We start from the raw sequence: 26731 nt of genomic DNA on the forward strand, positions 1-26731 counted from the left end.
AACTTAAAACTTCACTTCACTTGCTCCACCTCAGCTCCATTGATGTAGACCGGGTGTGTGTCTTCATCTCCTTATTTCTAAAACCAACGATCCGTTCGTTGTTTTGCTGACGTTGAGCAGCAGGTTGTTCTCTGAGCAAATCTGTAAGATTGCTGGTTTTCTCTCTATATGAAGTCTCATCGCTGTTTGAAGTCTGGTCGATGATGGTAGCGTCATCCGCAAACTTTATAAAAGAGTTTCCTTCATGTCCAGGGCTACAGGCGGGGGTGTAGCATGAACAGGAGGGGGCTGAGCACACGGCCCTGGGGGTCTCCGGTGTTCAGCAGGAGAGTGGAGGACGTGTGACCAACAATACAAACTGCCTGGGGTCCGTTTGTGAGGAAGTATGATATCCAGTTGACACGTGTGGCACTCAAACACAGTTCTATTAAGTTTGCCAATCAGTTTGTATTGAAGATGCTTCAATATATATATATATTCAATGCTGAGCTGAAATCTTTCAAATTGAATTCCACTGAGCTGATGTGTCTGTATTCAATTGAATATTTGCTTACAACTACATTCTAGTTTTCTATAAATCGTTTATGAAATGTTTATATATTGTGTATAAATGCTAAATAGGGTTACATAAACCAAACTTATTTTCCTTTGTTGGACACAAATAAAGTCTCTTCCTTAATTGAACTCTTCACGTCTCTCATACACTCAGGATCATCCTCCTCCTTCTGTATGATGTCCAACAATCATTTAGAATATTTGAACTAAGCTGATGCTAACAATATGTGTTCAATGTCTGCATGAGCAGAACTGACAGTTACACTATGAGACTGATAAGTTAATTCTGTAACACATTAGAAAATAATTGCCAAATAATTCCCACACAAATCAGGAACATGGTTTAACTAGCTTTGTAAATACATACCCCATGTTAGCCTGGATCATCTAAGGTATGTTTTGGAGCTTTTAGAGTTTTGGTTTTGGAATATCTAAAAGATATATTTTGAGTTATGGTTAAAAGTATGATTTATGAAACATATCAATACAAACTTTGTATTTACTTTATGTAATTCAGTGGATTGATAATGGGCTCTGTTTTGTGAATGACTTCCCGCTCCACCTGTAGTGGGCGTTGCGTACTGATAGGAGACTAGAAATAGACAGAGGAAAGGTTTTGTCTGCGGGTTGTACGGTGGAGAAGCAACAGTTTTATTTAGTTTGCATTAAATTACATTATATCACATTATATTTGGATTATTGGTATTATTTCTTGGAAGTCAACCGGAGTTTATTGTTTAATAAATAATTTTACAGCTATACTAACAGCATCTCTGTGCAGACGCCCCTCAACTAAGAAGATGATTTCAGCACGTCTGGAGAACGTGAGCACTAATACATCACAATGTTCAATTCTGATACCAATTATTTTCCCTGTGGGGCAACTTGTCTTTGTCTTCAATGCACAACATGAAACTTACATGTTAGTGTTCGTATACTGAGCCTGTGTTCCACTGACATCTGGATCGGTGTCTATTTTCTCCAAGTGGTTTGGAAAGATCTCATAGTCTGGGGAGGACAACAGAGAGACTGAGTTAAACATTCACGCCAGTTTGCGAACATCTTTCTCACATTGTTGCCACACTTATATATCAATATCTTACTGGTGTTGCGAGAATCTAGCAGTAGACACCCACTGGCTGATGGCCTGCACACCTCCATTGTAACATCTGCATTTCCTTGTGAACTGCATGTCTTGAGGAGACATATCATGTTTACACATCAGACAATTAATGCATTTTGAAAGATAAGGTCACTGAATGCATTTTGAGTCAAAGCAACAAAAGAGTTTCCACAGTTAAGTCCACATGTCCTGCTGCTGTGCTGATTGTGATGAGAGTTTTGATATACTGAGGATGAAATTTGATATAAAATATACTCAGTATAGAGAAATGTGTCAAACTAATTGTAAACCATCTTGTTGTACCTGCTGCTTCTTCCCAGAGAGGATGTTGAGAAGGCTGCTATCGACAGCTGATGTGTACTGGCTCAGCTCCTCTGAGCTGTGATCAGCTCCCTCTGTCATGTAGCAATCTGAGGACCAGCCCTCGTCATGCTGCTGCTGTTTAGCTACATAGTGATTCGTCCATAGAGTCAGCTCGTCCTGGCTCAGCAGTTCCCAATCTCTGCTTAGGAGCTGGGCCTCCAGCTTCTTCCCCCGATCATCTCCGCGCTGCGGTAGGAGACTGTATTGATTTGAATGTGGTCCAACAGCAGTACTGACTCCTGAAGGATTTGTGGAGGACAGAGAGGAGGAAGATATGGAGGTGGCACAGGAGGAGTCAGTGTGGATATAGGGAGGAGCATCTCTGAACATGCTCAATGAGTCCAGTACATCCTCCCCTCTTTGTTTTTCCACTCTGTCCAGGCTCCTGTTGGCCTGCTGCAGCAGCTCCCGGGATACTTTGAGGTTGACCACGATGGTGCTGATTTGCTGATTCATTTCTTTTTTGGAAAACTTCAGCCCGTCCAGCTGCTCCAATATCTCCCTGTCTATGTCGCCCTCTGGTTCAGGTTCTTCCTCAACACTAACTGAGTCATACTCAACCAGCAGAGGAAGCATGTCTGTGTAAGGGTTCACTTGATGGCGGATGGGTTCTTCCTCTGTACATTCATCACTTTCTCTCTCCAGCTCTGGCTTTGCTTTTCTGAACAGCTGTTTGTCTAGGTGGACCTGTCTGTCCAATGCTGTGGGTCTGACAGTTCTATGGACAACTAAAGGAGATTTGAAGGAAATTTATAATCAATTTATGATGAATTATGTGCCAGAAGCACACACTGTTAACACACTTCTAAACCATTAGCTGTGTAATTGCCATATCTTCTTCAGTACACTATATGGTGTCTTGTGCTCAGTACCGCTCTGTGCTGGTTCCCCCACAATGATATGCTGTGTTGTGGTCTTGGCCTCAGGCCCCAGATCTTGTTCTGGGTAAGAACTCAGCTGCTGCTCCAGGGAGAACCTCTGCAGCGTGCGCACACACGCACACACACACACACACACACACACACACACACACACACACACACACACACACACACACACACACACACACACACACACACACACGTATCATGTAAAGGCTAATTTCTCAGATGATGCGAGATAGAAAATATTTGTTGTTGTGCAAAAACTAATTGAAAACTCATCTTTGATATTTGTTACAGGACTCTAATTCCATGTGCATGTGTGTGTTTATTAATGTGTTACAGCGGCTTGTTCTTTCAAGTTGCCAGTCAGAGCAGACACAGGTGGAGTTCAGATGGATATTTCAGCAAACACAATATTTCCTTATGCCGTAAAACAAAAACAGAGGAACTACTGTCCTGTTAAATAACTGAAAGACAGCAATGAGCTTTGTCGTAGATGTGTGAGAATCAGCAGATGTGAGTTCAAAACATTCATTCAATCCTACAAAATGAAGCCATGTAATAATATTAATTGCTCATGAATCAATCAATTAGTTTGCTGTCCTCCACGCTCCGGCTTCCTATTCCCATTCTAACTTTTCCTTTTGTTTCAGTATCCTGTAGGCATGTATAGAGTCCCCCCCACACACACACACACAAACACACACACACACACACACACACACACTGAAGCACATAGTGAGGCCCACCTTGATGTCCTGTTGCAGCCTGCAGCACAGGCTCTGCAGGCTGCATGTGCGTTCCCATGGGTGCTTCTGCAGGCCTTTCAGCACCACATCATAGTACGGCTGTGGAATGCTGCTGTCTACTGCCAGAGCCTGTCCTGCATCCATCTCCTGTTTGATAAAGTCCAGGTCCACATTGCCCCATGGTTCATTGTCTGAAACAAAGTATGAAACCTTGGAGATGGACATTTTTCCATTTGAGCAAATTGTCACCTCCTCTATATCCTAAAACTACAGGAAGTGCATCTCTGCTGTTCATTTAGTCATCTGATGACTACATATTTCCTCAGTTAATTAGGGAAGTTCTCATTTGATAGAGAAAAAAACAAAACAATCACCAAGTTGCTGATAAAATGTAGTTTTGAGACTACAATAACTGTAAAATCCTCTGAACAATAGGAAAGGCAACAACTTCCCTGACATAATATTTTAGTCCAAAATGAGAAGCCAGGATGTGAGCGCTACCTGTGTAGACTTCCTGGATCAGAGCACACAGACTGTAGATGTCAGCCTGCTCAGTGCACGGTCGCTGTTTGATGACCTCGGGAGCAGCCCATCTGTAAAGGCTGGGGGGCAGGACTATGTGCATGGGGGGTTTGACACATGTATGTTGACTGCTGGAAACACACGCACGCACGCACACACACACACACACACACAGAGAGAAATTGATTATAACCAGGATTAACAGTATATTAACTACCTCTCCATACTATACTATTGGGAAATATTCACTAAGTGTCATCTGTCTCATTGACAATGCAATTGCATCTACCCAGTTAATAATATGTACATATGTATATACGTTTGGCACTGCCATTTAACGTCATAATGTAATACGTCTACAGGTGTTAAGCACTAATTCATTTATATAGAGCCTCTGGCTGACAGTACAGACTGACTCTAGTTTACAGTCTGAGTTATAAGTTACTCAACACATCCAGGTAGTACTTTAAAAAAATGTGTAAAGTTATTATTATTATTATTATTATTATTATTATTATTATTATTAAGTACTTGCTACTTTTTGCAGATTTTGGCTACACCACACACTCTAGGTTTAAGTCAACCCTCCACATGTCCTGACTTCAGATCCAGGTAAAAAAGACATATTTGTTGAACTGTGAACAAAGCTGTCTCATCTATTCATTTTTATATTGGGATACCTTCTTGTGATGCATGAACAATGCATACTTTCAGAGCACAGTTCAGAGGAAACTACTAGTCAAAATACTCAAAATATCATCTTTGCAAATATTTCATGAGGAAGGAACTACACTCAGCCTGCATGTAATGTGTATCTGTGTAAACAGAACTTGTAGAGTAGCTTTGACAGAAGTGTACACTGGTGCACAGAGCCTGTTGTAGGCATGGGCCTGCCTACCTGGGGACCATGAAGCCTAAACCAGTTAGTTTGGCTACTGCAAACTTTGTGAGGACCACAGTGTGTGAAGACAGGCTCCTCATCACCAAGCCTCCCCTGTGGACGTACTGCAGACCTTCACAAACCTGCAGCATCACTGACAGCAGCCATCTTTCCTGCAGCACGGGAAACTCTGCACGCTGCATGGACATGGTGTGGACCCCCCACACACACACACACACACACACACACACACACACACACACACACACACACACACACACACACACACACGCTACAGTACTCAGGGTTCCTACAGCTTAAAGGGCCTACGAAATGATATTTTGTCAGTGTTATTGGCCTTGGTATATGATATATTTTTAATATTGATGTATTCGTAATAAATCACGATCATAACAGCATAAAAATGACTAACAACTGACGATTTGTGGGCAGCACTTTGAGAGATCGTGTTTCGAACAAATTATGCTCGCCAAGGAAATGAGATTCAAAAAGAATTTAAAACTGAACGCAGATACTGTGCCTACAATACTGCTGAGACCCCAGCCAGCACAATCCACCACGCCGACTCAAACACGTCCGCCGGTGCAGAGTCCTCCACCAAAGAGACGACGAAATGCATTCGCCAAAAGGGAGAGCGAAGGTAAGCCTGTGCTACTTGTTTACTGTATTTATTGTTTCAAGCATAAAGCCATAATCGGTCTCGGCCTACTGTATGCAACGAGTTTACACCAGGCCCTAGCCAATATCTGTGTTATTGTTTGTAGTATTAATAACTTTAGCTAATTACACTTCATTAGCTTAATTAAGTATAGTATAGTATAGAAATATAGATATTTCCTTTACGCAGACATGTATAAACGTGCAATACAATTTCAAGCTGGTTTGAAAGATTTATTAGTAAAGTTGTGTTTTGTACATTTCAGACATGTCAGAAAGAAATTAAATAAATAATAATAACAATAATACAGTTAACAGGGGGCTAGCAAATGATACTTGAGAAGAGGTGTGTCTTGAGGTGGGACTGAAAGATGGAGAGGGACTGAGAGTCACGGATGTCTTGGGGGAGGGAGTTCCAGAGCCTGGGTGCTGCCCTGGAGAAGGCTCTGTCTCCAAAGCTGCGCAGCTTGGATTTGGGGGTGGAAAGGAGACCAGCTGAGGTGGATCTGAGGGACCGTGGGGGTTGGTAGGGGGAGATGAGGTCAGTGAGATAGGAGGGGGCTAGGTGGTGGAGGGCTTTGTAAGTGAGGACCAGGGGTAGCCAGTGGAGTTCTTTGAGGACTGGGTGATGTGGTGCCAAGATTTGGTGTGTGTGAGGAGTCGGGCGGCGGAGTTCTGGACCAGTCGGAGTCTGTTGATGGAGCTTGCGGTAATGCCATATAGAAGGGAGTTACAGTAGTCAAGGCGGGAGGAAATTAAGGGGTGAATCAGTCTTTCAGCTGCTGGGCGGTTGAGAGACGGTCAAAGTCAAAGTCATCAAAGTTTCTGAGCTCTACACATTCGTGCACACAAGTAACTTCCTCATTACGTGGCTGATCACCTGCTTGTTGTCTGTCTCTCTTTGAATACCTGTGGTAGGCTGTCTGCAACACCCAAACATCCAGACACTTTGATTTGAATCCTGGGTGATCTGTTATGCAGGTTATGTTTGCACCATGTCCCTCATATTCATTGAGTTCCTCCATGACATCCTTTTCTTGGCAGCAGCTCTTCAATTGCTTCCATAATTGTACAGTTTTCACATGTACACCTAAATGTACAAAAGAAGAATGGTAAGGACATGTACACAATATGCAATATCCAGAAAAAAGGCCAACTATTAATGTCATCTTAATGTCATACTATTTATATGCCTATGTTTGACGACAGGCTCGTAAGCAGCTCATAAGCCTGTTATGGTCGTACGGAGGTCGGATCTGTCTAGTAGCAACTCTTTACCCGTTTCACGTAAGTTTCGTAAAGTTACGACATCGTAACTTCCATGAATATCTGGTAAGTGTTCCGGCTACTATAGGCAGCCGTGAGACGGTCAGTAGGCAGACTATACTTTATAAACCAGCGCTGTCCTCCGGGCTGTTTGTTAGCTAATAGCTAATGCTTTATATACAGCTCGTAATATATGACGTTTGACATCAGACACAACGATAGAACCTCAACCGCAGAAACTTCGAGAAAGAATCAAGTTATCAAGCTTTACAGACGTCGATGTGTCCAAGTAGAGAAATAATTGAATATTTAGTGATCAAGCAATTTGCGGACAACTAGATGGGTTCATAACAATTCAAGGAAACCAAGCTATCGACTCGATATAGGATAGCTTGTGATCTATTTACGATCAAGGATAATGTTACGTTTTATTATGATGTATTTACTATATATTGAGAAGTTCTATGAACTATAGTCAAATGTATATACCTGTCTGTGTTCTGTTGCCGCACAGGATCTCCGCCAAATCCAGGATCACCGTCACCATCATCCGCATGTCCGCTCCCGTCTGTGTCTCCATCTTGAATACTGTGTCTCGAGCTGCTCTGTTTCCATCACGTTAAACTCGCCCGCATGATCTAAATCCACGACACCGGCATCCTCTTCAATAAACTCCTCTTCTTCAAAGTGCAACGAGTCTATTGACGACTCACTGTCACTCGCTTCTGTCGGAATATCCGAGCCAGAGTCCGACATCGCCACGTCTGCCGCTTCTGCCGTGCTGTCTGTGAATTCAACTGGTAGACTGTGTTCTACTTGTGACGTCAGAACACGGCGTCGGGTGTTTCCGGTAGCGGCAATGTAAACATCGGTGGTCGACATACTAAATTGTGATTTATTAAATACTGCGATCATTGTGTCATAAATAACACATCATTTTATACCACAAATAGCATTTACTATCATCAGTAGAAATTCATGTTTATCATTTCGTAGGCCCTTTAAGGAAAGTTATATTTAAGTTGACGATAACCAACATTTAAGAAGAAAAAAAAGACATAAATTATTTAGCGTTGGGGACAATTTTGCATTCTGTAGATTATTTAAAAATTAGATGTTACCAATGATTTTGAGATTTTAAATTGCAATGTGAGAAAAATGCCTTAAATTGAATTGTTAAAGGTCTGCTGGAACCCTGAGTACTGTTTACTGTCCACAGCTTGAAAGGACAGCAATACAACGCACCTTACACAACATATCAGTCGCTAATCATTTAAAATGAAACTTTTTCAATTGTTAGCATTCAGAGGCAAATGATGATGTGCCAATCTTTTAAGTATGAAACAACCCCAAAAGGACTTTCACTACTGGATAGATTCAAATAGTGATGTGTTCACAATGAAATCAAAAACACTTCACAAGCAGAAGCATAGTCATGTTTTGCAAAATATGCTTAAATATACTAATTTGATCTCAGTCTTTGACACAAGGTGGTATGTGTGTGTGATGCCTGACCCTGATCTCCACTGAACAGGGACAATCACTCACAGCTCTCACTCCACTATCTTTATGTAACGCATTTATTATTTCTGGACCAATTTAGTCGGACTAAAGACTAATGTTCACTCGTCAATGTGCATGAATGCTTACATTTACAGCATTGGCAATTGACATTTAATGATGTTTTGATTTGGTGTCTTGTACTTTACATACAAAATACCTTTATGTAGCGATCCATGTTTTTTTCTTTTATTTCTCCTTTAAAGTGTGAGGAACAGGAGAAGGAATGCAACAGTCTTTCTTCCATTGCTAAACTTGCAAATGACATGAACTGACCAACATTGCCAGCTCTAGAGCCATGCTGTTGGCGTGGATAAAAAGCAAACATCAGGCGGCCCCGGTAGCCTAATTGTTAAGCTGATACCATATAACCACAATTTACCTGTTTTGATTACAGCTAGGGCCTTTTATTGCATATCCTGTCTCTTTTGTCTCCTCGTGTTTCCTCTCTACAAAAGTCTTATAAAAGCCTAAATACATCTCATGTGTCTGACGGGAGTGTAGAATCTTCCTCCAGTGTGTCTTTGTTACCCTGTAGTGCAGCAGGTTGTGCAACGTGCCAACATCGACTGGTTCAAACACCAGACTGGTCCTCTGGAGGTCACCTGACAGACTCACTGCCATCAGCTGCAGCAGCTGCGGGTGGAACAGCTGGCTGTCTCACACACACACACACACACACACACACACACACATTACATTTTGTCAAGTTAGTCATGTAATTAATGTTAGTTTGGGACAGCTGATATGCCACAGAACGCTCGCACTGTAGAGCCCTGCTGGTTGTGTCTAGCAGGTAAGCCAAGATTTGAGTGGACTCCGTTTCATAAGCTCTATGTAGAGGGGGCGACGTTCAAAGCACACTTGAATTGTCACACTGATCACACTCTGAGGTTTTAGTCTCAGGTAAAGATGTAATTGAGTGCTGATGTTTCAGTAAAGGACAGTGCTTTTCAGTCATCTGTTGGTTGATCCAATCACCTGCAGTTACTTTGGTTAAGTTTAGGTCTTGCCAAATTTTAGATCAGTAATAAAACGATCAGCAATCAAATTTGTATTTTTTTGTTTCTCCTCACATTAACACATATGACGGGATGTTACACTGCTTTACAAAGCCTGTTAATTTAGCTGTTATCGTGGTAAAGAGTAGGAGTAGGACAAGCAGGATCAAAGCCCTTTATACCTCTTTGGATGTAGAGCCACATCATATGTACATCTTTGGACTGTGAGGTGAAACCAGAGCACCAACAGGAAAACCACACACGAGAACAACAGATCATTTCACACAGGCTAGTAAGAATTCAAAGCCAAGACCTTCTTGATCTGCTCAACAAGTGTTGACCACTACAGTGACTGAGTAGCTCATTTCAAGTGCAACTTGCAAATACTTACATATAGTTTTACCTTTATTACAGATATGAAATATCTATAATATATATAATATTATGGATATGAAAACCTATATTAATTAAAATCATAATGGATTCCAGCTTGAAATACAGACATATTCCATATTTTGGAGCAATAGGTTAATCTCGAGTTGGAGTCTCATAAATTACAACAAGTACAAACTGTTGTTACTTTAAAATCCTACAAGTTAACAACCAAAAAAGGATAAAAACCATCCTGTTCCCTCTCACCTGCAGTAGTTTTGTTCTATGACCAGCAGGTCCAAATAAGCTGTGTGACTGTCCCTCATTGTTTTTACTGTGACCCTGGAGCCCCTCCAGTTGTAACTGAAACACACAAAGCCATTTGATCATTAAAGTGGTAAAAATATATCTAGTTAAAATCATTACTTTCATATAATACTCCATATAATATGTCCATTTCCTGGTCATATTATTTTATACTTGATCCAATTCGGCTCATTATAATATTATTTTAGTGTGTATATAATACATGTAAATCATTTATCAGACAGCCATTGGTATGACGAAGTATAAGAAATCAGTAAACGGGTCTTAATAATTTAAGTTTGACTGACATATTTTCCAAATATGATTTGATGAAAATCACTCTGGCCAGCAGGGGGTGCTGCAGCCCGCTCTTTTCACGCTAATGGCTCTCTGCACTGTGAGAGAATACTCAGAGCAACTGATAAGTCAAATTCCTTGTATTCGTCAACAAACTTGGAACTCTGATGTTCTGCTGTGGTTCTGGACATGGTTCTGTGTGACTTACTTGGTCATGGAGGTCAAAGAGCCACAGGTGAAGGAGAGTGGAGGTTCATTATCAGCCTGAGTGAGATCACTTTCTAGAATCAGAGGAATAGATGCTGGCACAGCCAACGCCTGGCAGGGCTTGTTAACACAGACCTAGACAAACATACACAAGGAGAAAAGTCCACTCGTTACAAAGTTTCCATTATGTGTAACCGCTTCTCTTCATTTTGAAAATGTCAAAAAGGCTGATCCAGCAGGACCAAGGCAGCAGGTGCAGCCACGATGCCTGATCCTGTGGCAACCTGCCACATGAGACACAGAAACTCCGGATACCCCGGATGATAAGTTAGTATGATAAGTTAGTAACATACATTTACATAAATGCATACAGATAGAGAGGGAGAAGAAGAGAGGGAGGAGAGAGGAAGAGAAGGAAGAGAGCAGGGAGGTGTCCCCCGGCAGTCTAAGCCTATAGCAGCATAACTAGGGGCTGATCCAGGGCAAACCTGAGCCAGCCCTAACTATAAGCTTTATCAAAAAGGAAAGTCTTTAGCCTACTCTTAAATGTGGAGAGGGTGTCTGCCTCCCGAACACAAACTGGAAGCTGGTTCCATTGGTTCCTTATAATATTGCCCAAAGGAAGCATATATAAGGTGAATAGAATCGGTCCAAGTACAGAACCCTGCGGAACTCCAAGACTGACTTTGGCTGTCATGGAGGATTTATCGTTAACACATACAAATTGAGATCGCTCAGATAGGACTTGAACCAGCTTAGTGCGGTTCCTTTTATGCCAACACAATGTTCCAGTCTCTGTAGTAGAATGTCATGATCAACAGTGTCGAAAGCAGCACTGAGGTCTAACAAGACAAGGACAGCGACAAGTCCTTTGTCTGATGCCAATAGAAGGTCATTGGTAACTTTCACCAGTGCCGTCTCTATGCTATGATGAACTCTAAATCCAGATTGAAAAACCTCAAATAAACTATTATTATGTAAAAAAATCACACAACTGTTTTGCAACTGCTTTCTCAAGGATCTTAGCGAGAAAGGGAAGGATTAGATATCGGCCTATAGTTGGCTAAAACCTCTGAATCAAGTACCTACGTACGTGGTACGTAGCCAGATAATAGAGACAGGTTGATCATATTTAATAACGAGGTGTTAATTAAGGGTAAAACCTCTTTAAACAGTTTAGTTGGAATCGGGTCTAAAAGACAGGTTGATGGTTTAGACGATGAGATTGTTGAAGTTAGTTGGTTAAGGTTGATTGGAGTAAAACAGTCTAGATATATTTCAGGAGTTACTAATGTTTTTGAAATTCCGGAAGTTGAAGTTAAGTCATTACCAATTGAGGGCAGGAGGAGATTAATTTTGTCTCTAATAATTATAATTTTATCGTTAAAGAAGCTCATGAAGTCGTCACTACTGAGAGATATAGGAACAGAAGGCTCTGTAGAGCTGTGGCTCTCTGTCAGCCTGGCTACAGTGCTGAAAAGAAACCTGGGGTTGTTCTTATTTTCTTCTATTAAGGAAGAGTAATAAGCTGCTCTGGCATTACGGAGAGCCTTCTTATGCGTTTTAAGATGATCTAACCAGACTAAACGAGATTCTTCCAATTTAGTGGAACGCCATTTACTTTCAAGATTTCTCGACTTTTGTTTTAGTTTGCGGATTTGTAAATTAAGCCATGGAGCTTTCTTTTTCTGTTTTATGATCTTCTTCTTTAGAGGAGCGACAGAGTCGAGTGTTATTCGCAGTGAGGCTGCAGCGCTATCAACAAGATGATTAATTTGGGAGGGACTAAAGTTAGCATTGGAGTCCTCCATCATATTGATATTGAGTCCTGGTATTGAATTAATTGCTGATGGAATCACTTCCTTAAATTTAGTCACAGCACTTTCAGATAAACATCGAGCGTAGGATATTTTGCCTACTGGCTTGTAGTCCAGTAACAGGACTTCAAAAGTTATTAAAAAATGGTCTGATAAAAGAGGATTATGTGGACACACTGATAAACTTTCAATTTCAACACCATATCCCAGAACAAGGTCCAGAGTGTGGTTTAAACAGTGAGTTGGTTCATGTACATTTTGACTGAACCCAATTGAATCTAATATTGAGATAAATGCATTATTAAGGCTATCACTATCAACATCCACATGAATATTAAAGTCACCTACAATAATTACTTTATCTGTTTTAAGGACTAAATTTGATAAAAATTCTGAGAATTCAGATAGAAATTCAGAATACGGACCAGGAGGGCGGTACACAGTAACAAATAAAACTGGCTTTATTGTTTTCCATGTTGGGTTTGAGAGCGTAAGAACAAGGCTTTCAAAAGAGTTATAGTTTAGTTTAGGCTTAGGATTGATCAAGAGGAGTCAAATATGGCCGCAACTCACACGGGCTGGGCCACGCTGGGGGGTGGATATATCTCAAGCTTGTTAGTTATTGGGCTTGTTAACACATCAACTAACTCAGTTAGAAAATGTTATCAACTTTAATTGACTGAATTTATTGAAAAATTGAGCTTATTAACATGACTACTTTGTAATATATGTTTTAACTCTCCTATAATGGGAACAGCGTTGCACTCAGTGGAAGCAGTGATGCTGCGCTTTGGACTGAAGGATGCTGCAGGTCAGGAGTAAGTTTGGTGGTTGAGATACGAAGGACATCACAGAGATGCTGTCGCTCATTTTGGTTCTCAACCTGCTAACAGTTAACAGAGATAATGTTTGCTCACATATATGAGCCGAACAGACTCATCATTCTGTGTGTGGCGTCTCATCAGAGGAAACCTTTCCAAGCTCCGGTGGAAGTCGGGGAGGGAGAGAAGCTGATGTTGATTCTTCAGAGAATTATCCTATATAATTATTATTATATAAGTTTATATAATTGCAGACTCTCTTAAACTTCTTCTGCATTAATCAGCTCAATTTCTTTCTCAACGATAGAAAAATCTTGGAAGTGCTGACTGAATTCTGTCATGAGACGTGACATGAGATGAGAGACGTGATCACAGACACATATTTGCCCTTGTTATCAGAAAGCTTGGCCTTTGGAAAAGCACATTTGATTTCGGACAGCGTGGGGAAGTGCGCAACATTGAAGTTGCGTAGTTGTGTCACAAAGAGACGGAGCTTCACACAGAATGCTTTCATGTGTGCAGTAGGCTCTTGTTCAGTGTTGAGATGACCAATAAGATCAACTAAAAATGCCAGGTCTGCCAAACATGGAGGGTCTCTCAGCTCATGAAGAGGTCGCTCCTTCTCTTTCAAAAACAGATCGATTTCTGATCTCAGGGAATAAAACCGCTGCAGCACGGAGCCGCGACTCAGCTAGCGCACATCAGAACTGTGGAGTGCGTCCCCGTATTCAGCATCGACATCAGACAGGAAAGCTTGAAATTCTCTGGGGTAAAGTCCTCGTGCTCGAATTATGTTGTGCCCTTTAGACCTTTAGAGTTCAATAATTGGTATGGCCCTCGAAGGATGTTGTAAAAATTGAAATGGCCCTTGATAGGAAAAAGGTTCCCCACCCCTGCTCTACAGAGTGCGTTTCTCTATGTTGTGGCATGTAGAGGGATATGACAAATTACAAGTCTTTGGAATGGCTACATCTGGTTGTATAGATGGGTTTTAAAAAAGAATCATGCGTGTGGTTCTGTTCATTCATAAACAACTGTTTATGAATCAACTGTTGTCACTACTTTTTCTATTTTGTGAAATGTTGTTTTCTGTTTTGTTATTGTGTTTTGTCAAATGTGTTTAAAACAGCATTATTATATCATTGAAGTTATTATATTAAAGGGATGGAAATGTATATTATGCTTAGTTGGCATGCATACTATATAACAGGCTCAGAGTTTGTCCACACTTGTCTTTTCTGCCTGTATTCTGCTGTATTTGAGAAAATATGTTATTAGGCTGTAAAATTAACAGAAAAATACAATTAAATCATGAATTGAAAATATTTGTATGACAAATAATGGTCATAAATTGTCATGATTGTGACAGCCCTACAGTAGTATACATACAGTAGTGTCACTACTCCCCAACACACACTTTATATATTACAAAGTGTACATGCAGTGGTGTACCTTTCCAAAGCCTAAACAGTGGACTGTTGTACAGAAAGTACTGAAGGACTTGCTGTTTGTCCTCTTATTGAACTGCATGTCAATTCCACTAAAATGAGAAGAAACACAAACATCAGTTACACATTGGTTATACATTACATAACCAACAACAGTTAATCTTTCATATATTATGTGGTAATAATTTTACTAGAACAATTCCTCTTAAAGTACACAATTTTTAAGTGGACAACAAACACACAGAATGATCTGATCCTCTGTTGTATACTGTAGCATATCCTCCTACCAGCTTAAAGATGTCTGAGTGGTTATATGGGAGTGTATGGCCATCTGTGATCTGAGGTGATGTTCTGACTGTGTGCAGTGTTGGGAGAAGAGCATCTGTTGTATTTGTGTTGTATCTCCCACGACACTCCCGTCACATGAGTGCAATCTGGAGGATTCAATACTCTACATGTTGGACAGGCCTGCAGGTCTGATTAAGACACTTGTTGAACCGCCTGCTTGATTTTTAGTTACAGATTTTGTTCTGCACTTCCGTATCATTTATTTATACTACAAGGAAGGAATTTAGAATTTGCAGAGAATTCTAAATGAAATGGCGGGATATGGAATATGGTGTTTTGTGTTCCATACCGTGCTTTCATGCGATCCAGGAAAGATACAGGGTGTAACAAGTTGGATGTTGACATGTGGGACGGGCTACAGGAGTGCTTGGTTGCGGCTTGGCTCTGACACAGCTGCTGCATAGTGGACATGCAGCTCTCCAGGAAGTCTTGCATCTAATGAGACAGAAGCTATTTGAGTTCCAGGCCTCAAATAAACACTGATTCAAATAAATAGAACACTGAGCAGTCTCAGTTTGCCTGTTTGGAGGAAAATAACCGAAATAGACTTTCTGCTACATTTTCAGCTCAGTAAGAGGCTGTGTCTGAACTGTTAACACACAGTCAGTCCATACACTGCTAGCTAGCTTACATCTAACCTCTGTACAGTTGGTACATTGGCTGTGCAATCCCAATGTTACAGTCACACAGACAATGCAACACGTAAATCAACTTTGCATTCAGTTTGAACACACCTTACAAAGATAATTCCTGGTGATGTCATAAGGGTATGGGGCTTGGGACCATATAACAGAGAGCCTTTATTACTAAGTGGAGGTTAGCACAGCAGTTTACCTGACAGGGAGGCTCTAATGAAAGATGGGAGAGGAATCTCTCCTCAGTCTCTCTCTGAGGTTTCTTCCATTTTTTCGCCCTTTAATTGTGGGGTTTCTTGTGGGAGTTTTTGCTTATGCGCTGCAAGGGTCTCAGAACAGAGGGTGTCGTGTGCTGTACAGTCTGTAAAACTCCCTGAGACAATTTTGTCATATACAATATGGTTATATCAATACAATTTGATTGATTGATTATAGGAAGTGGAGAATCCAATGTTTTTGGAGTTGGATCGATACTCGGAACTACAAGTCAGGATATCTCTGCTCTTGTTGCTTCGAAGAAAAAAAAAAGAAATATGAAATCTCGATTTTCTGGAAATACAATGCTAAATCACTGCACCAACACCTAGTTAGAGAGAACACTGACACGCTGCAAGCAAAGTGGCACTGTTTCCGCTCGGCAGCTTACCTTAGCACTGCCTTCCTGCCTCACAGCCCTAAGCCAGTCAAAGGGCGTCCTGCCTTCCCCATCATGGAGTCGTATATCTCCTCCCGCATCCAGCAAGCCACTTACCACTGAAGGGTTACAGGAGAATACGCCTGCGTGAACTGGGGTGCTCCTGTCCTCACAGCGACTATAAGAAAGTTGATTATATATCAATATGCTGTCAGCTGTTAACTATCATTCTCTGTGTTGTAAGACAGTGACTGTAAACAGCAGAGGTGGGACAGTCATTGTTTTTCAAGTCACGATTAAGTCTCAAGTCTTGGTTAGGAAGTTTCGGGTCAAGTCAAGACCAACGAGTCTCAAGTCAAGTCCGAGTCCTAGACTTTGTGACATTATGCATCATTCACCAAATATAATGACCTTACATTCTTTCTGAACAACAGCAGAAATGTACAGAAATAATTACATTTGTATGTATAACTTTTAAATACATTTAATAACATTTAGAAGTATTATTCCTGGGACTAGGGTTGAGATTTGATATTGTTTTATCATTACAAAAACATACCATGCACTCAGGATATTAAAGTGGTTACATAATGAGGCTCACAAATGATCTTTGGCCGAGTATGAACGACTTGCAGGGACGACATGAACAAGTCAGAAAAACAATTCATTCTGGCCCTTTGGCATTAGCATTAGCCACAGCTGTTATAATCTGCTGTTGGATTGATTCAAAGTATATCTGTTTTCAGGAATATGAAGAGTAAATATATATATAATATTCGGGATTGGGGAGGAATTAAGTCATTACAAGTCAGAAGGCTGAAGTACGAGTGAAGTCAAGAGTCATTGGTGGTGAAGTCAAATCCAAGTTGCATTTTTTTTTTATATTTCCTAGTCGGGTCTTAAATCATCAAATTCATGATTCGAGTCCAAGTCATGTGACTATAGTCGATATCTCTGGTAGACACTATTTCTTTACACATCTCAAAATTGCTTTTAAAACAAAACATTCAATAATCAAGAGCAAGACTTTAGAGGTTCTCCTTATCCGAATGAATGAGCTCTTTAAGTATTCTTAGAATGAGTGCCAGGCCCAGACTTACTGGTTGGGGTCAGCGCCGTAATGCAGGAGCAGCTCCGTCACCTTCACTTGGCCAAACAGAGCAGCACAGAACAGTGGGGTCTGACCCAAATGATTCACACAGTTCACATCGACACCTGGAACACATGAGAAAACATTGAGACCATGTTTTTGTTTTAGGTTTGCATTGAGAAGTGTATGTGCGCCTATATTTTAAGCACTGGGTGTCTGACTTAAGAATAGTGTATAAAATATTGAATGTGTCTTTATTTGCTTGATGCCAACCTAGATGTATAACTAACGTAGTACAATTATAATACAAAACCAGTGTCATTACAGTAACTAAGTTACATACCATTATTCAGCAGTTTCTCCAACTTGGGGACATTTCTCTCCAAAGTGTATTTGTGCAGTTGAGCGTGTGCACCTCCAGTGGTAACTACACCCATATGTACAGGACAGGGGAATGGCAGTGAAGTCATCCTGCCTCATCTGCTCGACCCAGCAGCCAGCAGATGGTGCTGTACAGTGAGGTCAAACATATTAAACAACAACACAAATGGATTTTTCTATATCCCACATCAGAAAGTGGGAGTTAGAACAGAGTTGTGTTGCGTCAAACTCTTTGTGTTTTAAATGGTTTACTAGCTAGGGGCAGAACTACAGCCAGATGTATAATGTCCTCTGTGGCTCTGGAGGAGCTTTGTCAACTCTGATGAAGAGTTCATATCGAAGAGACACGATTTCATATACAGTCAATAAACAGAAAAAGGAGAGCTCTATAGAGGACCTTAACAGAACTGGACTTTTCAGCTCAGTAAGAGAGAAAATACTTTTTCAGGTGGGAAATTTGCTAAAGCTGGAAAATTAAGCATAACATTTAATAGCTTTATGCTATTAGCTGACAGCAGTGTTAGTGAATTTTAAACTTTTTACAGTGTCCAGCTCTTTCCTGTATTTTTCAAAGTTCAAGATCAAATCTTTCAGTTCATTTTTTTCTTCTTCAAAAGATGAAACCTTTTGGCCTGGATTTATCTCCATATGTCTGAGCTGTAAACACACTGTCAGGACATACACTGCTAGCTGGCTTACAGCTCAACTCTGTGCTGTTGGTACATTGGATATTTGACTGCAAAAACAATCAGATTGTTAGTCACACAGACAATGCGAGGTGTAAATTTACTTTGCATTCAGTGTGACAGATTGCATTTTGTTACAAAAACAATTCCTAAGTAAATAAGTTGCATAATATTCTTCAGGGAAATGTCAAAGTTAAAATCAATCACACAAAAATGACCCTCCATTTCTAATATTACAGTACTATGCCCCTTTAGCATTGTGTGTCTGTATGTCATTATTTTTATTTCAGTTATATCTTTTAGACATCAGAGACATCAACGATAAGTGTTGTTTAACGATCAGTCAGTGGAATTTGTGTCCATGTAGATGTTGTGATACATGGTGACTTCATGTTTACTTGTCTTGAACACAAAGCGGACCAGAACTAAGGGGCAACAATGTCTTTTTTCCCCTAGCAAAGGAGCTGAACTACATGTGTGAAAGCGATCCATTGAAAGTGAAACATATTACTTTTTCCAAAACAGATCATTATAAGATTACCAAAATGTTTGGTTTTCTATTTGTTTTCCTTGTACTGTATTGTAGAAGATTCCCCAATCTATCCACAATTGTCTAGTTTTAATAGTTTATCTGCATACATATTTTACAGCATTGCTGCAAATGAATGTAACCCCTAACCCTAAGTATTCACAATAAACACTTATAGTAAATATACCAATGTTTTACATGTTTCAATAGTTATATGATATCAAACTATCTGTTGTTTTACTCAATTACCATTTTTTATTTTCAACATAATTTATCAACATAATTCAGGTTTTATTGAATCGAGATGCCTTTATTTTATCCTTTATCCGTCTCTTCTTAAAGGGCCTACGAAATGATAAACATGAATTTCTACTGATGATAGTAAATGCTATTTGTGGTATAAAATGATGTGTTATTTATGACACAATGATCGCAGTATTTAATAAATCACGATTTAGTATGTCGACCACCGATGTTTACATTGCCGCTACCGGAAACACCCGACGCCGTGTTCTGACGTCACAAGTAGAACACAGTCCACCAGTTGAATACACAGACAGCACGGCAGAAGCGGCAGACGTGGCGATGTCGGACTCTGGCTCGGATATTCCGCCAGAAGCGAGTGACAGTGAGTCGTCAATAGACTCGTTGCACTTTGAAGAAGAGGAGTTTATTGAAGGGGATGCCGGTGTCGTGGATTTAGATCATGCGGGCGAGTTTAACGTGATGGAAACAGAGCAGCTCGAGACACAGTGTTCAAGATGGAGACACAGACGGGAGCGGACATGCGGATGATGGTGACGCTGATCCTGGATTTGGCGGAGATCCTGTGCGACAACAGAACACAGACAGGTATATACATTTGACTATAGTTCATAGAACTTCTCAATATATAGTAAATACATCATAATAAAACGTAACATTATCCTCGATCGTAAATAGATCGCAAGCTATCCTATATCGAGTCGATAGCTTGGTTTCCTTGAATTGTTATGAACCCGACTAGTTGTCCGCAAATTGCTCGATCGCTAAATATTCAATTATTTCTCTACTTGGACACATCGACGTCTGTAAAGCTTGATAACTTGATTCTTTCTCGAAGTTTCTGCGTCTGAGGTTCTATCGTTGTGTCTGATGTCAAACGTCATATATTACGAGCTGTATATAAAGCATTAGCTATTAGCTAACAAACAGACCGGAGGACAGCGCTGGTTTATAAAGTATAGTCTGTATACTGACCGTCTCACGGCTGCCTATAGTAGCCGGAACACTTACCAGATGTTCATGGAAGTTACGATGTCGTAACTTTACGAGACTTCCGTGAAACGGGTAAAGAGTTGCTACTAGACAGATCCGACCTCCGTACGACCATAACAGGCTTATGAGCTGCTTACGAGCCTGTCGTCAAACACAGGCATATAAATAGTATGACATTAAGATGACATTAATATTGGCCTTTTTTCTGGATATTGCATATTGTGTACATGTCCTTACCATTCTTCTTTTGTACATTTAGGTGTACATGTGAAAACTGTACCATTATGGAAGCAATTGAAGAGCTGCTGCCAAGAAAAGGATGTCATGGAGGAACTCAATGAATATGAGGGACATGGTGCAAACATAACCTGCATAACAGATCACCCAGGATTCAAATCAAAGTGTCTGGATGTTTGGGTGTTGCAGACAGCCTACCACAGGTATTCAAAGAGAGACAGACAACAAGCAGGTGATCAGCCACGTAATGAGGAAGTTACTTGTGTGCACAAATGTGTAGAGCTCAGAAACTTTGATGTATTTTTGGGAAGTCGAATGGTCACTCTGGCAAAGTTACAGAATACATAGATAAATAAGTAAATAAGGTTGAAGTGATTACCATTGACATGATCTGCGCTAAGTTTCCATCTGACAACTACACGTCGTTCAAGTATCAGCACTTTATTAGAGTCAATAACAAAACACAATGTCAGTTCAGTGATTGAATCTGCTTCTATACAGCACAACAGCATCCCTCTTGTTTGGTTCTTCCACCGACTGCTGAGTGGAGCTGGGACTTCGAAAGGTTCCTCATCAACATTGTCTTGGCACAAAGCGTAGAGTCTCGGTCAACAGTTCAGTAACATACTCTGCAAAAAAGATGTTTTATAATCAAGCATTATATATAATATGTATGTGTGTGTGTGTGTATATGTGTATATGTGTATATATGTATATATATATATATATATATATATTATGATGCTGACCTTTGGAACAACCAACTTGGATTGGAACTTGCAGTCCAGCTGACCTGACACGTGGTCACGCCTGCATGGACTTGTGGTGTGTCCGTGGAGGGGGATCCGTCTGCACAGCAATTTCTTTCTGACATGTCTGAAATATACAAAACACAACTTTACTAATAAATCTTTCAAACCTTGAAATTGTATTGCATGTTTATACATGTCTGCGTAAAGTTAATATCTAATAACGTTCATAATAAAAGATGTGGTTGAATTGATTGTGAGAGCAATGATATCAAATTAAACAAATATATGAATTATGTACATGCATGTGGTGATTGTATGTTTAACACGTCATGTGCAGGTCTACTGGTACTACAACTGTAATGTACAGATGACTGTACAGTCTGTATACTTACTGGTGTACACACAGCTTCCTCCCCAGTGTGGATGTCCAATAGATGGTTGCTGATCATACAGGTGTCCTCAGTTCTGTCAGTGGCTTCTTTCACCAATATTTCAATACTATGTAATAATAGGGTGATAGTTAAAAGTTAAATAGACTCACGCTTTTACTCAAACTACAGAATAAAATGGGGAAGCCTGTTATAAACATTGAATCTAAACTTAATTAAGCTAATGAAGTGTAATTAGCTAAAGTTATTAATACTACAAACAATAACACAGATATCGGCTAGGGCCTGGTGTAAACTCGTTACATACAGTAGGCCGAGACCGATTATGGCTTTATGCTTGAAACAATAAATAAAGTAAACAAGTAGCACGGCTTACCTTCGCTCTCCCTTTTGGCGAATGCATTTCGTCGTCTCTTTGGTGGAGGACTCTGCACCGGCAGACGTGTTTGAGTCGGCGTGCTGGCTTGTGCTGGCTGGGGTCTCAGCAGTATTGTAGGCACAGCACCTGCGTTCAGTTTTAAATTCTTTTTGAATCTCATTTCCTTGGCGAGCAGTTTGTTCGAAACACGATCTCTCAAAGTGCTGCCCACAAATCATCGGTTTCATTGACGCACTTGTCTTGTCCATAAACACGACATTTGATCATCTTTTAGCCACAGAAAGCTACATTTGGAGACGGCCCCACCATTATCCTTGGCGATCGATTGTTGTCCATTTTTTCTCGTAATAATTGACAGCAGTCTTTGCTGGACGCTTCAACGCAGACGAACACTGGCGCCGGCAGTATTATAATTGTGACGTCATCGCCCGAACATTGCCGAAGTGGATGCTCTCGGCGCAGCGATCAATTGTTGTTAGCGGAAGTCATTTTTATGCTGTTATGATCTTGATTTACTACGAATACATCAATTTAAAAAATATTTTAAAAATATATATATGGCACATTTCACAATAGATATGCAACCTCTATCATGTACCAAGGCCAATAACACTGACGAAATATCATTTCGTAGGCCCTTTAACAAAATGCACACATCTTGGTTGTTTGATGTAAATTGCTATTTAGGATTATTTGCAGAAATGGGCTGTTTGTAACCTGATGGCACAGATTAATTTGTGGTCTGTCTATTGGAGTTAGTTACCAAAATCAGATTTTGTGAAGGTAAAAGTCAACTATTCATCGTGGATCTATGGACAGACTGTAAGTTCAGTGGTGGAAAGTAACTAAATACATTTACTGAAGTACTGTACTTAAGTACACTTTTGAGGTACTGAGTATTTCCCATTGTATTCTACTATATTTGAGCCACACTTACTTGATGATATAACAATGTACAAGGATTAATTTCACCTCAACCAGCAACAACATAACATTCTGTTTACAGGTTATTAATGTATTAGTAATAATAATCCTAATATGATATATAATAATATATACAAGTATTATCATTATGTAAGAACTAGTACTTTCACTTACTAAACTAAATGAACTATTTTCTCATCTTCTCAGTTTCTGTTATTCTGGTATGTTTTGAGTTGATGCAATATGATGAATGCAGGGCTTTTACTTGTGATTTTAAAAAATATATAACTGTTGTATTGCTAGTATTCCTTAATCAAATATATAGTTATATATGCCAACACTGTCAGTATGAGTGACTTAACGTTAGCCCCGTTTTCTGCTGTCATTGCTAGCAAAAACATGTGTGAGCCTCTCTGCTATTTATGCTAACAGCTAACAGCTAACATGATCAAAATGTGTGGCTTATCAAATACTATTGAGCATTGGCGGTATAGTATTAGTTCTCATCAGATCACACAGTCAGGTTAGATGACACATGTAATGTTAAAGATAACAATTAATCGGAAAAAGCAAAACGGCTAATAAGATGCTAACTAACTTTATTTTTTCTTCTGCAAGAAAACACGAATAAATAAACTCAAAACATTACTCAAAGTGTACCACAAGCCTCATGAGCAATATTGAGTTGTAAAATGAAGACTTACATACAGATAAGAGTTGTGTTTAACTAGTAGTCTGTGACCCGCTGGTCCACCAGTGTCTCTGTCCCTCGTGAGTCGTGACTCCCGCCTCTCGGTCCATCAGAGCCGCAGTGACTCTTCACTGTGGGTCCCCACACGCGACAGTAGCGAACAGAGGCCCCTTTACTCTTTAGTGTGCTTGTGATATAATTAAGCAATAGCTATTGCTTTTATAAAATGGTTACCAAGTGTGGCAATATGAAATAAAAATACACACTCCAATTTAAATTGTTTTTATTATTAAATAATGATGTTCAAAATAAAATCCGTTGCCTTCTGCACAAAACATAGTGCGAGGTGGTCGCTATGCAACAACAGGGCAGAGGTCTTCAATAGGGGGTCCGCGACCCCTAGGGGGTCCGTGGAGGTACTGCGAAAACTTTGGTTGATCAGACTATTTTTTGTTCATATTTTATTTTTCCAACCAATTGTTTTTCCACAAATTTGAATGTTTTTAAATACACATTAACATGAATCCAACATATTGTAGCAAACGGATAAATGGATCAGGGTCAGACATCAGAGAGTAGATCCACAGATGGTTTGAGCCATGGCACTACATGTATGTTTAAAAAAAAACATGAATCTGTGAATTATTTTAATAGCTCAGTGTTGTATGCAAGATGTATGTTTCAAAATGGCAGTGGCACGGCCACCTGTACCTTGCACGGTATTGAATGCACAATAACAGGGTAGCCATGTCTATATATGCCCAGTTTAATATAAAACACCATTTTACCATTTTATTTTATACAATATATATAGTAGTGGGTCCCTGCTCCATCTCTCCATCAGTTTGGGGGTCCTTGGCCTGAAAAACATTGAAGACCCCTGCTCTAGGAGATACATGTTTTCTCTTTTCCATAATATCTGTATAAAGCACATGCAGTCATGGTCACATTAACCTGTTGAGGGACCCAGAGAAATGTTTTTATGCTTGGCCCATATTGATCACACCAAAATGCCGCCCTCTGTGCATGTTGATAAACCTGCAGCCCCCAAGTTCCCATGAAAAAAAAAGCACAGTTATCTTTATCTAGATTTTTCAAAATATATTATTAAGGAATAAAGATGAAAGTCTTACTATGTAATTTACCACTGATACAAATTTCATTGGTACATTGCTAACAGGCTCTGCCATGAACCGGCCTCATATTTTCACTTATAAGAGAAGAAGAAGATTTTAACCTCTTACCGTGTGGGGGAATTTACCCGAAAATACCTAAATACGACATACCCAAAGTAAATTAAAAGCTGCTCTTCAACCATTTGCACCATATGCATGGTTATGGTCTCATTCAAAAGATAACACTCTTATTACAAACATAATTACTCCAGTGCTTCTGCAACTGAGTAATAGTGGTCTGAATATACTGAATTTGAAGAAAATAAACTCTGTCTGAATTTTTGTTGAAAAAGATGCCTGAAGATGAGTATAGCTGGTTAGGGTCCATCTTGCATCATTGAAGTAAAGACTCACAGAGACGAAAGCGACCAACAGACTTCCATCATGGAACATGTGAGATTTGATCACTTTGAAAGTCTGCAGTGTTTTCTATGTCATTTACTGTCGAATCGTCAAATTATTCATTAAAAACAACGTACAATTATGTTTTAATAATATTCCCTTTATACATATAATAAAAGAATGTATATCACTGATCTCCCAGCTGGAATACGTTGATATTTTAACGAAACTACTTAAAATAGGCCTATGGCACTGAAGTACTTAGGCTTAGTGCATACAGTAATTCCCAGTAAATATGTGACATTATATTTTCATACAATATAATAAAATATATAATATATGCTACAGTATATGCATCACTAAGTTATTAATAACATGAGGGCAAAGTCAAAATGTCTGCTTTGAAAACTTTTGAATTGTACTTGTGTGTCTCTGGGAACCATCACCTTATCGTGGTGGAGAAGTTTGTGTGTCCCTATGAACCTGAGAGCTGTGTTGTCTGGAGCCTAGTGCTCCTGGTAGGGTCTCCCAAGGCAAATTGGTCTCAGGCGAGGGGCCAGACTAAGAATGGTTCAAAAACGACTTCATGAAAGAAAGGGAACGGAAAGGAGAGACCCCGCCCGGAGGAAGCCCAGGGCCCTCGTCTGAAGCCAGGCCCAGAGGGAGGGCCCGACAGCGAGCGCCTGGTGGCCGCGTTTGCCACGGAGCCCAGTCGGGTACAGCCCGAAGAAGCTACGTGGTGTCTCCAATCCATCCATCCTGTGGGCCCACCACTCATGGGAAAAACCGCTGGGATCGGGTGCGCTGTCACACGGGTGGCAGTGATGTTCAGGGACCTCGACGGACCAGACCCGGGCAGCAGAGGCTGGCTCTGGGGACGTGGAACGTCACCTCTCTGTGGGGGATGGAGCCGGAACTAGTGCGGTAGATGGATCGCTACCAGTTGGATCTGGTGGGACTTACCTCCACGCACAGTCTTGGCTCTGGAACCGTACTCCTGGATAGGAGTTGGACTCTATTCTTCTCCGGAGTTGCCCAAGGTGTGAGGCATCGGGCCGGGGTGGGGATACTCACTAGCCCCCGGCTGAGCGCCGCTACGTTTACCCCGGTGGACGAGAGGGTCGCCTCCCTACGCCTTCGGGTTATGGGGGGGAAAACTCTGACTGTTGTTTGTGCCTATGCCCCAAACCGCAGTTCTGAGTATTCAGCCTTCTTGGAGACCCTGAATGGAGCTCTGCAGGGGGCTCCAGTAGGGGACTCGTAGTCTTGCTGGGAGACTTCAACGCACACATGGGAAACGATGGAGACACCTGGAGAGGCGTGATTGGGAGGAAGGGCCTCCCTGATCTAAACCCGAACGGTCGTTTGTTGTTGGACTTCTGTGCTAGTCCTGGAATGGCCATAACAAACACCATGTTCGAACATAAGGATGC

At 40.5% G+C, this 26731-nt stretch overlaps 1 long non-coding RNA gene across 1 annotated transcript; it reads right to left on the reverse strand.

Annotated features, from left to right (window-relative positions):
• Positions 1-21484: 21484 nt before the first annotated feature.
• On the reverse strand, positions 21485-22197 carry LOC115018455 (uncharacterized). Its single transcript, XR_003833389.1, has 3 exons — positions 22164-22197; positions 21791-21896; positions 21485-21522 (listed from the first exon to the last, which is right to left on the reverse strand). It is a non-coding gene; the product is annotated as an uncharacterized LOC115018455 (long non-coding RNA).
• Between the last annotated feature and the right edge of the window lie 4534 nt (positions 22198-26731).

Source organism: Cottoperca gobio, chromosome 14 (genome assembly GCF_900634415.1).
Source record: "Cottoperca gobio chromosome 14, fCotGob3.1, whole genome shotgun sequence".
Classification (NCBI taxonomy): domain Eukaryota; kingdom Metazoa; phylum Chordata; class Actinopteri; order Perciformes; family Bovichtidae; genus Cottoperca; species Cottoperca gobio.